Source organism: Ascaphus truei, chromosome 3 (assembly GCF_040206685.1).
Source record: "Ascaphus truei isolate aAscTru1 chromosome 3, aAscTru1.hap1, whole genome shotgun sequence".
Taxonomy (NCBI): domain Eukaryota; kingdom Metazoa; phylum Chordata; class Amphibia; order Anura; family Ascaphidae; genus Ascaphus; species Ascaphus truei.
The window spans coordinates 332,556,969-332,571,503 of NC_134485.1; positions in this window are offsets into that span (position 1 = coordinate 332,556,969).

Genomic DNA, 14,535 nt, shown 5'->3' on the forward strand with positions numbered 1-14,535 from the left:
AATCAATAGAAAAAGTTCAAGCTCAATATACAGTTGTGTGAAAAAGAAAGTACACCCTCTTTGAATTCTATGGTTTTACATATCAGGACATAATAAGAATCATCTGTTGTTTAGCAGGTCTTAAAATTAGGATAATACAACCTCAGATGAACAACAACACATGACATATTACACCTTGTCATGATTTATTTAACAAAAATAAAGCCAAAATGGAGAAGCCATGTGTGAAAAACTAAGTGTACCTTATGATTCAATAGCTTGTAGAACTACCTTTAGCAACAATAACTTGAAGTAATCGTTTTCTGTATGACTTTATCAGTCTCTCACATCGTTGTGGAAGAATTTTGGCCCACTCTTCTTTACAACGTTGCTTCAGTTCATTGAGGTTTGTGGGCATTTGTTTATGCACAGCTCTCTTAAGGTCCAGCCACAGCATTTCAATTGGGTTGAGGTCTGGACTTTGACTGGGCCATTGCAACACCTTGATCCTTTTCTTTTTCCGCCATTCTGTTCTAGATTTGCTGGTGTGCTTGGGGTCATTGTCCTGTTGCATGACCCAATTTCGGCCAAGCTTTAGCTGTCAGACAGATGGCCTCACATTTCACTCTAGAATACTTTGGTATACAGAGGAGTTCATGGTCGACTCAATGACTGCAAGGTTCCCAGGTCCTGTGGCTGCAAAACAAGCCCAAATCATCACCCCTCCACCACCATGCTTGACAGTTGGTATGAGGTGTTTGTGCTGATATGCTGTGTTTTGGTTTTCGCCAAACGTGGTGCTTTGCATTATGGCCAAACATCTCCACTTTGGTCTCGTCAGTCCAAAGGACATTGTTCCAGAAATCTTGTGGTTTGTTCAGATGCAACTTTGCAAACCTAAGCCGTGCTGCCATGTTCTTTTTAGAGAGAAGAGGCTTTCTCCTGGCAACCCTTCCAAATAAACCATACTTTTTCAGTCTTTTTCTAATTGTACTGTCATGAACTTTAACATTTAACATGCTAACAGAGGCCTGTAGAGTCTGAGATGTAACTCTTGTTTTTTTTTTGCAATTTCTCTGAGCATTGCACGGTCTGACCTTGGGGTGAATTTGCTGGGACGTCCACTCCTGGGAAGATTGGCAATTGTCTTGAATGTTTTCCACTTTTGAATAATCTTTGTCACTGTAAAATGATGGACTTTAAATTGTTTGGAAATGGCCTTATAACCCTTCCCAGATTGATGAGCAGCAACAATTGCTTCTCTAAGATCATTGCTGATGTCTTTCCTCCTTGGCATTGTGTTAACACACACCTGAATGCTCCAGACCAGCAAACTGCTAAAACTTCGGCTTTTAGAGAGGTGGTCACACTTGCTAATGATCAATTAATCAAGGGCATTTGTTTAACAGCACCTGTCTGCTACTTAGCATCTTAATTCCTATGGAAGCAGTAAGGGTGTACTTAGTTGTTCACACATAGCTTCTCCATTTTGGCTTTATTTTTGTTAAATAAATCATGACATGGTGTAATATGCCATGTGTTGTTGTTCATCTGAGGTTGTATTTACCTAATTTTTAGACTTGCTAAGGAACAGACGATTGTTACTATGTCCTGTTATGTAAAACCATAGAATTCAAAGATGGTGTACTTTCTTTTTCACACAACTGTATATAGTTCAGATCCAGCAAAATGATATATGTTACTCAGCAAAAAAAAAAAACGAATCAAACCGTCAAGTCCTTAGTCTATATAGAAAAAACGAAAACTCTCTCTCTCCTGCTTGTGTTTTGCTATTTCTCTAGGGAGAATTTGGGTCCTCCTTGTTCGGTTGGCACCCTGCAGACATTCTTGGTATCACTAATTTTGAGTGCTGTCTTTCACTTTTTGTTTTCTTTACTAAAAACTGTTCCCTGTCTCCATCTCCCCCTTCCGCTCTCTGACCATCACCTCCTATCATTCACCACCTCTAATTCCCCTCACCCCCTTCTACCTGTTGTACTCACTACTCTCGAGGCCTCCACTGCATTTACTTCTAAACTGAACGCTAACCTCTTCTCTCTCTCCTTACTCTGAAATTGACTATCTTGTCAACTCTTACAACGTTATCCTCTCCTCCTCTCTTGCCCCTTATTGGCTCCGACACACCCATCCGTCTAGCCCATGGCCTTGGCTAAATTCACAACTACAATTCCTTCTCCCTTGCATTCACTCATTCGAATAGCTGTCGAGGAAATCTTACTTTATGCTTTATGTTTGGTTTTTTTTTTCCCATGCCCTTTTGGACACTTAACATTCTGGCTCTCGTACTGTATATTGTATATTATGTTATATATAGTTTTATATATTTTATATATATATATATTGTATTTTTTTAATTCAGTTTTTATTTCTTTTCATTCCATGTTTACTTTATGCTTTATGTTTGTTTTTTGTATATCTCATTATTGCATTTGTCTATTTGTAAGATGTATGGTGTATTTTGTACAATTGTAAGGGATGTCCCAATGCATAGGGTTAAATTTTTTAAGAGGCGTGGCCCATTTGGGTATATATATGGCCTCTAGTGTGCATATTAGCCATAAGCCCTGATGAAGCGTATTTTATGCGAAATGCGTTGAGGTTTGGCGTATGAGGCACGTCTTTACGTTACACTGCTGGGATCCAAGTTTGTGTGCTCTTTCTGGAGTGGGACTCTTACAGTGGGTAACTTGTGGAAGGCTCCCCCTTATACCATCACCCATCATCAACTTGGCCTGCGAGTGCCTACCAATGTGTCATCCATGCAAATACATGTAATTCTAGATGTGAGTCCCTTGTTACTATTTTTTATATATAGATATGCTTATATCCTTATACGTCTCCCCGTTGGGCTCCTTTCTTGTTTTTTCCTATTTAAACCTAAAAAATTCCTCTTAAATGAAGCATTTCATTAGCCAGACTTATGGCTGCTGTCCTACACCCACAGCCGCTCCTACCAACCATTGTGGCCAAGCACTGTCATCTACTGCACTTATTCCCTCACCTGCTGTCTCTGTAAGTTTCCCAACACATTGCTTGGGTTGTAAACTCTCCTGGGAAGAAATTAATTTTCCTTGTCTGATTTTGCTTGTTGCACTTTGTAATGATAATGCCATAAGATAGTTAATATTTTAATAAACTGGCACATAAACAATTAATTTTAGGTGCAAGTTGTACCTCCTTAAAAATACAAGGAATTGTTTTATGGCAGGTCAGACCACTGATACAACCTGGCTTTTATGTATTGGTCTAGGAGTGAGGTTATCGAAGATCAACGCCTGGTTTTGAAAGTAGAAGCTTGCAATATGGTGTCACAATTATTTTCTGACAGTGGACCTTAAACTTTAAAGAGATTCCTTAGGTGTCTGGAATTACCAGAGGGTGTGACCAGGAAGATATTCCATGATTGTGTAGATTTACTAAAATTACAGATAACAGCGATTCACAAGCATTGCAGATTAATTTTAGTAATTTGTGATCAGATGAATCAAATAATGCTAAACCCTTCATGATTATGAGGATGCAAAGGACAGACATCAATTTTTCTATCAAACTTAGCATGAAATAAATCAAGATTGATATCCACACATGTATTTTAATAATACAGACACAACAGTGAAGATGGCGTTCTTCTAAATATTATAGGAATAAAGATATGGGACATTTTCTATATAAGAAAACAAAAGGCAAACAGGCGCACTGAGGGGGTGTAAACTAAGACAGTGGGTAACCATCCACTGATACAGGGTTAAAACATCAATAAGTCAAAACAATTAAACTAAGAACGGGACTGGTAATATCACCAATATAGTAGACGTGGGGTAGGGGGTTACCAAAGTGATCTAGCTAAGCACTACAGAAAGGGTCCGGACCAATCTGAGAACTTACCCTGCTAGAGACAAGGGAAACCGCTTCCACCAGCTGCAAATACTCCACAGAAACTGCCACCACGTGACTTCTACGCGTTTCGCACGTAGTGCTTCGTCAGGAGGTCACGTGATAGCGCTGTCCCTGGAGTATAAGTGCAGAGCTGCAGCCAATGGGTTAGATGCAATTAGAATGAATAAAAACACATGTAGTCCCAAACGAGTACAGATGGTAGAGGTCACGTGGTGGCAGTTCCTGTGGAGTATTTGCAGCTGGTGGAAGCGGTTTCCCTTGTCTCTAGCAGGGTAAGTTCTCAGATTGGTCCGGACCCTTTCTGTAGTGCTTAGCTAGATCACTTTGGTAACCCCCTACCCCACATCTACTATATTGGTGATATTACCAGTCCCGTTCTTAGTTTAATTGTTTTGACTTATTGATGTTTTAACCCTGTATCAGTGGATGGTTACCCACTGTCTTAGATTAATAAATTGTTTACACCCCTCAGTGCGCCTGTCTGCCTTTTGTTTTCTTCTGTTTGTGAGCCCCCCTCGTGGGAGCTCACTTTTGTAGGGGACGTGTGGAATCCCCCCCCCCAGACTGAAGGCTGCAAGAGGGAGTCCTCACAGTACCCACGTTAGCGCGGAGCAACATAATCCCTACGTGGACATTTTCTATATTTAGGCATCTTTTTATTCAAAATAAAAAAAAAATATTCTAGCCATAGAAGTGTCATTAGAGATTGATGAAGGGGGTTAAGGTTACGCCCAGAAGGTGGGCTCATGTTGTTTTCAATGAAAGGAAATGTGGGATATAAACCATGCATTTGGGAATATTTATATAGAATTCAGCAGAGGTGTGTTCTGATGTCCGACACATTAATTCTCATCTTTCATGCTCCTATTACCTCTTTGGAAGAAATCTGATAAAGCTTATACGGTAACGTAAATTAGATTTACTTTTATTTTGATGAAACTGTCTGCATATGTTGTACTGTGTGTTTTTGTAATGATATTTTTTTCTGCAACCTCATTTCCCATTTGAGGTACCTTGCGGGAGTGAAAACTGAGTCAGCTAGGTAGCTGTAGATATTAACCCTTGTCACATATACAGTACAAGTCATGTGATCACAGGTGTGCAGTTCGTGACACACTTATTGTATTATAATTCCCTGAACTGTTTTGTCTTTTTTGTAAAGTGCTGTGTACAGCTGTGGGCGCTATATCAATAAAGATAACATACATTAACTTACAATTGGCGTATTGTTAATAATATGCAATAAGTAATACAAATATGTGTATAAAGGAAAATAAAAAAAATCGACCTCTTCACGTGTATATATACACATACAGTATACTGTATATATAGATGTAGAGGTGTTTGTTAGCTGAGCGTAATAATCAAATCTTGCATAGGATACTAAATTATTATTGGATACATAAACTACATGGCTCTGTCAGTAGCTCTGTTGTTTTAAGCTTTAAAAAAATGTAGCCCGTGTCTCAAGTACCATAGTTACTGTTTTGTCAGTGTCCCACATCAGATAGGGCCCTAGGGGGGCAGTAGATGCCAGCAATAGTGATAAGCTTAGAGAAAGGCAGGCCCATTGTAACCTCAGACACTGCAGATATTTCTTTTTAAGCATGTATTTTATTAATGTTTCATTTACGTTAGGGGTAACGAAAATAAAAGAAAGGGGGCGAGTAGTACACTTGGCACGCTTAAATGTTTATATATTAATTTGACACATTTTATACAATATAAGCCGTAACATGTACAGAATATCGATCATGAGTGTTGGCCCATTATTTCTGTTTCAGGGTTTGTTTTTTTGTCTGAGGCATCCATTTTTAGCAAGCAAAGCTGGAATTGCCCTTTAATGTGATGTGGGTTAGTAAAAAATATTGAACCTTGCTCGGCCGTTATTTGTTGGGTTTGTAAGATGTTCATGATTAATCCATAGCTCCCATGTGTTCGGAATGTTGACCAGTTTCTCGCAGCATACCAGTCGGTCTTTCCAGTATTATGACATCCCATATTTTGTTTTTCACCTGCTTCAGTGTGGGGGCTTCCGCGAGCTTCCAGGCTCGGCAATGGTACACTTAGTTGTCAATAGTATATGCAAAAGTAATCCTTGTGTATTTTTATCCAAATTATCTAAGGACTTCATTAATAGAAAGACCCATGCGTCCCAAGGTATATATAGTCTTGGTAGTGGTGTAGTCCACAATGGAATATGTGGTGCACAGCATGCAGGGAAGAAAAATTGGAGTACAGCACATCCAAATTGATTAAAAACAATTTATTTGGGGGATGACATAGGAGACATCAAGGTAGGTGGGTATATGAGACAACTCTGACGCGTTTCGGGCGTAGCCTGCACTTTGTCAAAGAGTATATTGCTCCCTCATAGTCTCCCCTGCTTTACACAACCGGACATCCAGTAAAAAACGGAAGTGACGCAACATCCGCGCGGGAGCACCTCCAGGATCATATCACAGCAAACTGAGGAGCTGGAGACAGTCGACCCGTCGGTAACAGCGCCACCTACAGTGTGGTAGTCCACATAGAAAGTGTAATTGATGATGTTGATTTAACATTGCCACACCATAGTCAATGGTGATACGGTCACGGAGGGTACCGCCCGTCAACACCCCCCCATGAGAGAGGGGGTGTACGGATATGATCAACCTCAGCCGAATTAGCCACAGATAATGGCTAGGCATATTCAAAATCTGGGTACATGACATCACATTGAAAAGACACTTCTCCGTATCAAATAACATAACAAACTACATAATTGCAAAAATTGAAACAAATAAAGAACATAACAGGAAAACAATTAAAACATATAACCCAATATAAGAATTATTCCAACCTATAGTATGTGTATTATGAACCTACTGTAGTACTAATTTGTGTGTATTATAGGTAAACCATTCTAACAAAATCATATATGCCTACAGTTAGACATGGTGAATGGAAGCATATAATCATACAAACACTGTGAATTAATTGCATGATGTGGGCAATGCCTCAAGAGACTAATAATAGAAACATTTCACTAGAAGTTACTTATTGATAATCTGGTCTATCATTAGATGAAAGTTGTATGATCTGTCAGGACCGCACGGTCCGTGCTCGCACCTTCCTACCTGCCGGGGCCAGCGTCCCGTCATGGCGGCCGGCGCGGCCGCATTTTCTGCTCCTCCGTCGACCCGCGCTCCATCGGCGCGCTGCCTCCGCCTTAAGGCAGCGTGCGGCGGGTCCCGACCTCAGTGCGCCACGCTCCAGCCCCGGGCACGCGCATGCACCATTCAAAGGAACAAGCACCTGCAATACTGCCTGGACTAATCTCAGATGGGCTACACCTGAGCTTCACCCTGCCTCAGCCTATCACAGGTCTACCTAAGTATGTCTGAGCCCTCCGACCTACTCTCCCTGATTTGTAGTCCTCTGTATATTAGTCTCATTCACCCTTTGGTCGTTGCTGAGCATAGACCTTTCTATTCACTGTGCTCACTTGCAGCCTGAGTACCTGTCCACGTTGTTTCCGAATACCTGTTGTGACCCTGCTTGTACCTGACCTGTCTCTTCTTGTTCCCCTGAACCTTGGCTTGGCTAACGGACTTCTACGCTCATTACTCGGCTTACGGACATCTACTACTCTACGCTCTCTAATCCTCGACTACGGCTTATGGATCTTGACCATTCTACGCTCTCCAATCCCGGACCACAAGCAAGTACCCGTACCCTCTCCACTCTCCTATCCTGACCCGGCTACATTCACGACCTTGCAATCCGGACCCACCCCCGTGGTTTAGGGCGGTGGTTATATATATTCCCCACCTCGGCCCCGCAGTTCAGTCCAGGTTGCAGTGAGCATCCGTGACATGATCTAATTGAGCTGTTGAATCTCATTATACTAAAGAAGGCCAATAGTAAGCAAGATGTACAGCAATTTACCAATCAAGATCTCTAAGCTCTATCCTCCCGTAAGCCAGGGGTGAGCAAACTTTTTATGCCGAGCCCCCCTTTTCATCCATAAAATTTCTCGGGCCCCCCCTGCCTGATGTAATCATAATCACATGGATTAAAACCCCTTTATTAAACGGTATACAATGTAAATCCAAATATGTTTAAATACTTACATATTTCAACAGCTCGCGCTTGCAAAATTAGGCTGCGTCCACGCTGCCGCTGAGAGCAGTGACATCACCAACTCTCCATGCATGAGCACCGGGTGTCCTGCATAATTTTGCAAGCATGGATCGGGGCTATTTTTGTGTGTGTGTGTGTGTGTGGCTGTGTGTGTGTGTGTATTGACTGCTGCTGAGCGCACTTCAAAGTCAATTTTGTTTGTCTCCCCAAGCGCCAAGCTTGGGAGAGCGTACGTGCACAAAGGCAATCCTTTGGGGGGGCATTCATCCACCTCTTTGCTACCTCCCTTCCCTCTCCCCCCCCCCTTTTTGTTTCTACCTTCCCCTCCCTGCTCTTTGTCTTGCTATCCCCATTGTCATCCATACTTCTACCTACAGTATTATTTATTTTTTTCCGTTTTCAATGTTGTGTTTTCACTTTCTTTTTTACATTATTTCTGTACATTCATAGTATGATTGATACAGATGCAGCCTAAGCTTTCACTTGCAGAGGATCGCAGCAAAGCAGGTTGTCAGCAGAGGAGAGCAGGAACACAGCGCTATTGCAGGGCAGACACCGAAGGAGGGGCTTTTGACTTCACCAAGCTCGGGCGTGCTCCTCCCCGTATCTCTGAAGCCCCTGCACATGCACGCACACACCATCACGTGGCCGCCACCTGCACTAACCTGTTCAGCCACCCGCACACATCTTCGGCTGCCCGCCCGTGCACATCTTCTTGGCCGCCCCTCGCGCACAGCTTTTGCGTCCTCCCGCGCACAGCGTCTGCCGGCCCGCGCACCCAGTTTTCGTCGCACGCCGCCTGCGCCCCCCTAAATAATCTTGCGCCTCATTGCCCCCCCAGTTTGCTCACCACTGCATTACAACACACTCTCAATCAATCAATCACCACATACACTCAATCAATCACCACACACATACACTCAATCCCCCCCACACACACACACTCAATCCCCACACACTCACACTCAATCCCCAAACACTCACACACTCAATCCCCACACACACATACACACTCAATCCCCACACACACACAATCCCCACACACACACACAATCCCCCCCCCACACACACACAATCCCCACACACACACATTCAATCCCCCCACAAACACACAATCCCCCCACAAACACACACACACACTCAATCCCCACACACACACTCGATCCCCACACACACACTCAATCCCCCCACACACACACACTCAATCCCCCCACACACACACAATCCCCCCCACATACACACAAACTCAATCCCCCCCCCCCCACACACACACACACTCAAATCCCCACACACTCAATACACACACACATTTGTCGTTATGCAGCACCGAATTAAACAGTTAAAAGTCACTCTACTAAGGTGGCATACAAAATCAAATCACTAATGACCTGTGGTTCCTACTACGTTGTATACATGTTAAAATGTGGTTGCGGCAGTAAATACATTGGGAGAATGATACGCTGAAGATTGTCAGAGTAATATTGTGTTTTTGCGTGCCTTGTTTGCCGTGTGCACATATTCCGTAGCCATCTGTAGTTATTAAGATCCTTAGTAGTGCCACTTACTTTGTAGCTTTTCCACAACCCATCCCTACGATGGTAGAGCGATATAAGGTCGGTTGTTACCCACGGAAGGTGGGCCCCCGTACTTTTATTCTGCGTAGTGGAGCATGGGCATCACCCCCTGAAGAAGCGCGCAAACGATCATCGGGTTTTATTGACGTCACAACGGCTGGATGCACTCAAATCACCTACAGATAAACCGGTTGTGTAGCGATATCTTATGTTCTGTGGTCTTGCCTGATATACTATACTTGGCTTCCACTTACTGACCACTCTTATGCCATACTAGCTCTGTAACTATATAGGGTGGCCCATTTGTTATATGGGAATTGACATGGATATATCATATTCCCGTGTTCTGGTATAGATACTACTTGCATATAACACTGTAACACCCTCCCCTTGTATATAGAGGAATCTTTCATTATCTATTTGGAACTTGAAGAGAGACAATACAGTACAGTGATGGATGCTACACAAACTTGCCTAAATTGGTGATCTATTTTAGACATCTGACACTGAGCCTTACTATGTATACTGACCTTACTAGTGGTCACTTTTCATGATAACAGTTAGATAAACCGGTTTCTGACCATATTTCTTTATATGAATAGTGTTCATCCATCTGGCTAATAGCCTATGTAACCCTGGTCCCCAGCAGCTCCTGGAGACCCCCTCCCCTGGTGCAGCTCGATCGCGGGTACTGAACAACCCGACGGCTGCTTCCAAGGGTGGGGGCTGGAGTAGAGAGCAGCACGGCTTCTCCTGCCTGCGGCCGGTTGCCGGGGATGCGATCGGGCCATTGCTAAGGCCGCGATCGCGTCTCTAAGGTCCCGGCGGCCGGTGAGGCAGGGCGCCGCCATTGAAGACAGCGTTGCACATGCGCAGGGACGCGTAGGCGCAGGGAAAGCCCCAGAGCTAGGGATAGCTCGCGCGAGCATAGGGACAGCTCGGGGAGAAGAGAGAAAGCCCGGGAGAGCTTGCGCACGCGCAGTGCAGGGTAGGAAAAGCCCGCGAACCCCTAGCCTACCAGGGAAGGCTCTGAGCTGGGACTACATATCCCAAGAGCCTTTGCACGCCCCATGTGATACCAGGGAGCCAATAGGGCTTAGGAAGGCCTGGAGGAAAGAGATACATTGTTTGGGCTGCAGCACGTTTGTCAGTTGGAGCAGAGGAGCTGAAGGGGAAGGAAGGATGCGGGGAGTGAGTGCAGCTCCTGCATCCTGATAGGTACCCTCACCCTCCAATGTAGGCCCCAACTCCCCACCAGGTTAGTGGGTAACTGATAAGGGACGGCCCTAGATAGGGAGGTCACCCTTAGTGTGTGTAAGGTGCAGGTTTGGCAGTGCCACAGCGGAGAGGGCTGTGGGCACTGGCAAATAGGCACAGTGTGCTAGTAGTGGATTGCTACGGGATCCAGGTGGCTGTGTGTGATTGCAGCTGTCTGTGTGTGTGTCGCTGCATGTGCTGGGCGCAGTGCGTGCAGGGTGTGTGAAGTGTGTGTGGATCCCTGCAGGCTGACAGTGTGAGCTGAGTGTCGGCTGCAGGTGCGTTAGGCTGTTAGGATTAGCAGTTACAGTTGAGACTGGGTAGCTAGGGGAAGGGGGGCAGGTTAATGTTCCACAGGCCCTAGGAGTTTTCCCCAAGCCATCCCAGGTTGCGGTTCCTCAGGGACAGGCCCTAGGTTAGGGTTGCTGTCACTCTAGAAGTAGTTAGGCAGAAAGCTGATAACGGCGGTTGCTGTTCCCATGCGGTTGGTGTTGCCGTGATCGGTTGCAGTTCCCGTGGAGCGGTGGGACCCTCGTTGGGGTCCACCGGCAGAATACCTGGAAAGGATCAGATGGACGTCTGACCCTTTGAGAAGAGTGTTGCAGGCCCGAGCATCGCAGTGCTCGGAAGGTATCAATATTATATGTGCACCAACAGGCCTAGAGGTTTTAGTGACTGCGCAGTCACCCAGTGACAATCTCTGTAGGAGTACGGGACATTGGGTGGGGTTCTTGGGACACTGGGTGGGATCACCTGGTGTCGGGGAATCGTCCTGCGAGACGTCACCACGGGTAGTGTCTCCTCGTGAGAGGGACACAGGTTATGATGTTATGTAATGGATTATGATATTCTCTATGTTCGTAGTAAAGCCCTTAGTTATATATAATCACTGTGTGTGTAGTTTCTTATTGGGTTCCTATGTAGGGTCATTCTACACTTCCCTAGAATCCTACATAGGTGGAGGCGCTGCAAACGAAGATCCGTTCCAGAGGATTCACCCCAGGCTCTCATTAGCGGAGGCTCAGACCTCCTGTGAGCCTGCAGGTATACGCACCACACCGGTAACACCACATGTTCAACTCACCCACACTACATATGAGATTGGGTGGGGTGGAATACCCGTTACATTTGGAGGCGCTGCTGAGATTGACCTGGGGTGCCCTGTTTTCATTTTTCTAAATTGTGCTATTTTTGTTCGCCATGAAGAAGTCACGTGCTGAAAATGTTGCAGACTGTCCGAGCTTGGCGGGAAACCCTAAGCCCCGCCCCCGCCAACTGAATAAATCTGTGCCGAGCCAGAGTCACTTAATGAAAGAGTGTGCTGCCCCTCCTTCAGATTCCACCAGGGGGAGTAGGCCCAGTGCGCCTTCACCCGTAACTGCTGTCTCCATCAAAGAAAGTACGGGGTGCAAAGAAAATTGCTCGCTGTCATATGGACTATGGCAGACTAAGGCCGGGTGCGTATCCTTTTTGTTGTGCCCGTGTATGATCGAATCATTGAGTCCGTCGGGTAGTATGAACTTTGGTGTTTTGACGTGCCTGATAAAGGGGCGGTTGGAAGACGCGAACGAGGATGGGTGCCGGGAATGTTTCTGTAACAACGGTGACTGCTCCTTTTGTAAATTGGCCTGGGGACGCATATGTGGCTGCTGCAGGATACCGACTCTGCAACCCGTGCCGTTGGCGGCTACAGGACAGCCCGAGGAAGAGGGCACTGTGGCCGACATAAATGAAATAGACTCTTGGTTTTCTGATAATGATGATGAAACAGACTGTAAGGGAATACACCCCAATGTGTATGTGTCCTGGCACGTGCCAGGAGTGAAAGCCCTTACATTAATGTGCACATGCCTGCAAAAGGCTTATGTCCAAGGAGCCGACCTATTTCAGCTACCGCTGGATTTCAAGACCGGCACCGTGGATGGAGAACTGAGCATACAGTATTTTAGCCCTACATGTGACTGTTCTTCAGCGGCATTGGCGTGGGAGCCTCAATGTGAAGATTGCGGTGCCTGGTTCTTAAAACCTATTGTGCCCCAGCCTGAAGAGCCGGTCAGTATAACTAACCCATCTACCCTTCTCATAGACATTTCGGAGGGCCAGTGCGCCCAAGTGAACCTTCTAGACCTGGTTCCTGAGCAGGAACCACAGAACCCGGATCAGCCCATCCTGGAGCCGAGCAACACGTTGGCGGAGGATCCGATCGTGATGTTGCCAGCGGACAAGGTTGAATCCCCATCGGTGGCGATGCGCCTACCGGCGAACCACCCCAGCAGTGAGACAGAGGAATCACAGGGTAAGGTGTATATACCCCCACCTTCTTCTAGTGAATCCAGCGACCCGTCACTTGTGGTGATGCGCCTGCCGGCGGACCACTTCAGTGACACCAAGGAACACACTATCTCGGCGAATGCAGAGCCTGCTGTGGGCCCGTGTGCCCTAGAGGAAGTGTGTCCCGATGTTGCGGACCCGGCTGTGGGCCCGTGTGCCCTACAATGGTCAGTCCGACCTACTACAGAGGTACCATCGGTCCTAGAATGGGGACCAGTACCTAACGCCGACAAGGCTGAGTAGACTGCCCCAGGGGTGTCGGGGGTGAGCCTCCAGGTGACCGCGGAGCACGATGGCTCCTTAAGTCTGGTCGCCTGGGCGAAGGGCTCCCCTCTTCATCGCGTCCTGGCGGAGGTGTCCTCATTAGAAGGTAGCTGTCCAGGGAAGAGAGTGGACCAGTGTCTACCGTCGATCCTTCCAGAAGAAGTGAAGCCCATCGTCAGCCAGCAGAGTGGTAAGGAACCCCCTTGTTCCCCACCGACTCCGATGGAGGTGGCCGTGAAGAAGGCCAAAGCTACGGTTCCTGAGCGGAGTGTGAGCCCGTGTGCTCCGACGCAAGAGGTCCCAGGACTGGGATCCAACGCTCCCGAGTTTCCAGCGCGTAAGTGGACTGCCCCAGAAGTGCCGGGGGCAGGTCCCGATACCACCAAGGTGGGAACTGACAGCGTCCCCGAGGACCTGTTGGCCACCATGAATCACCGCAGGGGTAAGGTGTCTACTTTTTCCCCCCTGCCAGGTGAAACCGAGACATTTCCCAGTGCTTGCTTCTCAGTGGAAGCCTCGCAAGTCCGTAGGGACAAGGACTGTGTAAAGGACGATCCAGGGAGACTGGCCTCCTTTACGCCAAAAAGGAGCGTGCCATTCGCCAGGTGGTGGACCGCGGGAAAGGTCCTGGCCTCCTGGTCTACCGCATCCCTGCCGCGGATGACCGGGTAAAGGTCTGCTTCAGAGACACTGGGCTACTCCTTCCACCAGGGGGAGGAAGTAGCGAAGAGCCAGAAACTGTCGCCTTAGAGTGTGCTCTCCAAGAAATTTTTCTGGGGGAGGCTCACAGACGCAAAAGTGAGGTACCCCCATCTGATCTGGTAGGGGCACCCCACAAACGGTCTCAGCTAGTCTCGGGTATTAATGGGTGTGAAATGCATTGTAACCTGGGGTTTAAAGTCACCATTGATAAGTTGTACATATGCACTGCCTTTTCATTGTATAACTGTGTACCATGCTATGTCGCTAGCGAGGGCGTTGGGTGTTTCACCAGGGGGAGAGTGTAACCCTGGTCCCCAGCAGCTCCTGGAGACCCCCCTCCCCTGGTGCAGCTCGATCGCGGGTACTGAACAACCCGACGGCTGCT